Genomic DNA, 3,306 nt, shown 5'->3' on the forward strand with positions numbered 1-3,306 from the left:
TAAGGTAAAGATGAAAATGATATATTATTCACATAAAATTCATGATGTCCTTGTCACTAGATGAATAGTATTCTATTCTGTAAATGAACCACATTTTCTGTATTTTTTCCTCATTTGTGGGACATCTGGGTTGTTTTCAGCTTCTGGCTATCACAAATAAGGCTGCTATGAACATAGTGGAACACGTGCCCCTGTGGCATGGTCGGTCATCTTCATATGCCCACGGATGATATAGCTGGGTCTTCAGGTCGAGCTATTTCTAATTTTCTGAGGAATCTTCTGATTGATTTCCAGAGTGGTTGTACCAGTTTTAGACCAACGTTTCACATAACAAACATCAGTTTATTACTCCTAGAATGGCAAGCCACCTCAAGACAGATTAGGCAGTAAACAACACAAGTCTTAGCATTCAATATTGAGTGACTCAGATTCCAGCTCTGAGTCCCAGCCCAATGGTATGGTAGACAGCATCCTAGAACCTTCATCTGTAAAACTGACTAAAGAGCACATTACCTTTCAGGGATTACTGCAAAATTAGGGGTGAAATATGTAAAACTCTGCAGGCCTACTCTGTCCCTGTTACCTAATGGACACTAAATAAACAAACATTAGTTACTGTTTCTGTCACTGGTGTTAGCGTTATTAGAGAGCCTATGCAGGATAGGTGACATCGTAACTGTACACTGGTAAACTGTTTTGATTTTTCACATCATTAGGAATAATAAGAGACTGAGACTAAGACAACTCTACTAATTAGCATCTTGTGTTGATTTCAATGATACCCCTTTCACTTGGACTTGCTAACTCTGAACTTTGCTAATATTCAACCCACCTTTTTATCTGTTTTCAAAAACAAATAAAAAATATCATATAAAGTGCAATATTAAGGTGAGCTGACAACTGGTTTTTCTTTTTTAATTATTTATTTATTTTTAGTATGTGTGTGGAGATGTGGGGGCACCCTCAAAGACTAGAAGTGTCTGGTCCCCTGGAGCTGGAGTTAGAAGCAGTTGTGAACCTTCTAATGTGGGTGCGGGTAACCAGGCCTTGATCCTCTTCAATGGCACTCTGTGCTCTTAACCACTGAACCATCTCTCCAGCCCCTAAAACTGCTTCTCTTAGTGAAGAACGGAATACCTGTTTTAAAATTGTAGCACATTACCTGTTAAGGACTATCACAAACAACAGACGCTGTTAAAAAAAAAATACAGGTTGTGATTTAGCAATTAAGAGCAAGAAGAGATGTACAGTGTAACAGGCGTCCCTCTGTCCTCAGCCTTCTGTCAGATTTCCATCAGATGTAATGGAGGCAGCCCTCAGGTGGGGTGTTCTCAAAGATTGGACACCATATTGCCCACCAAGTTTGCAGAGCAAATACATGTTGTCCCATTTATTGTATATTCTTCACGCCTGTGACTTTCCCTAAATGATTTTTACTGTTTGTTCTAATTTGTTTTCTAAGCTGTGATAAACATCACGATGAACACCAACTTAAGGGTTTTATTTATACTGTCTCACAGCTCATAGTCTATCATGAAGGGAGATCAGGGCAGTAACCCTGGCAAGCAGGAACCTGGAAGCAGGAATTATAACAGAGACCATGGAGGAATGCTGTTTACTTGCTTGCTCCCCATGGTTGGCTCAGCTTGTTTTTTTCATATGACCAAGGACTACCTACCCAGGGGTCACATTGCCCACAATTTGTTGGGCTTTCTCACATCAATAATTAGTCAAGAAAATTCCCTACATATTTGCCCACAGACCTGTCTGATGGAGGCCTTTTTTTCAATTAAGAAGTTGTCTTTGAAGATGAGCCTTACTTGTGTAAGGTTGACAATGAAAGCAAAACAAAAAAGGCCAGCAACAAGAGAAAAGTCCAGCATGCTGTTTTCTGACATTTTATGTATTTCACTTCCCCTAGAAAGAGTGGGGCCCAAAAGCTTCTGAATCATGTTGGGCTGTAGTTAAGGACATTTACACAATCTTCTCCCATCTAATTTATCTCAGACATTTTATTCCAGGAAACCTTCCGAGGGCAGAGGGGAAAGTCCATTCACCCCGATCATAGTCTACCCTGCCCTGCTGCACGTCAGCTCAGTGGCTGACCAGTGGCAAAGTTTTAGTGAAGGTCTTTTTTTTCATTATTTTAAAGTTCAGGGATACAGTGTTTCTGAACAGAAAAAGCTGCACCAAATAGCTTTGAGAACAGGTTTGATAATTTTTTAAAGAACATTTTTTTAATATTTATTTACCTTATGCATGAGTACACTGTAGCTGTCTTCAGACTCACCAGAAGAGGGAATTGGGTCCCCATTACAAATGGTTGTGACCCACCATGTGGTTTCTGGGAATTGAACTCAGGACCTCTGGAAGAGAAGTCATTGCTTCTAACCCCTAAGCCATTTCTCCAGCCCTTGATAATGTTTCTTAATGAATCTACCCTAAAATTACATGGTTTTCAAACTTGCTTGCTTTCAAAACTTAAACTGTTGTGAAGCCATTCAATAGTAACTAATATTTCACTCATGGTTTATCAAGCTGCTTGTGCATGTCTCATGCTGCCGTGTTGAAAAGAAGAAAAGATGTTTTTATTTCCATGAAAGTTGTAGTGAATACATTTTTTGAACTGAAATTTTAGTTCAAAAACTTCAAGGCAAGGGAAAAGGAGACTCATACCTTTCAAATTCTTTTTAATACTACAACTAAGGAGCTTTAGTTTAGAAATGGTTAACATATTCCAAGAAAAGAATCTGACGAGCTTCAATGAGTCTCCCCTAAGAAATGGGTAGTCCCATTAAAGTCATAGGTTCATGGATTTGTTTCAGCATTTTACAGTACCTGTCTGCATAAAAATATATTCTAGTGACAAAGTGTATGCCATTATCAGGTAAGTATTTGCAACTGAGTCATGTTTTGGCTGTAAAGTAAGCAAAAGAATTAAGAATCCTGTTGTAGCCAGGTGATGTGGTGCACATCTTTAATCCCAGCACTCTGGAAGAAGAGGCAGGTGGATCTCTCTAAGTTCGAGGCCACCATTGAGTTCCAGGATGTCAATGCTACACAGTGAAATCCTGTCTTGCAAACAAAAAAAAATCCTGATACAATAAAATATTTAATCAGGGACAGCAAGGTGGCTGAGCTAAAGCCATTTGCCACCAAGTCTAATGACCCGAGTTTACTTCCTGGGACACAAATGATGGAGAGAGAGAACTAACTTCCTCAACTTGTCTTCTGGTCTCAACATGCACTTCTGAGGTTTACACACGCGCACACACACACACACACAGAGAGAGAGAGAGAGAGAGA

General features: G+C 39.5%; 1 pseudogene; it reads left to right on the forward strand.

Moving 5' to 3' along the window:
• Positions 1-3,306, forward strand: part of LOC114615706 — a 7,708-nt pseudogene that overhangs the window by 3,641 nt on the left and 761 nt on the right.

The sequence above is a fragment of the Grammomys surdaster genome, unplaced genomic scaffold (genome assembly GCF_004785775.1).
Source record: "Grammomys surdaster isolate TR1022 unplaced genomic scaffold, NIH_TR_1.0 134125, whole genome shotgun sequence".
NCBI lineage: Eukaryota > Metazoa > Chordata > Mammalia > Rodentia > Muridae > Grammomys > Grammomys surdaster.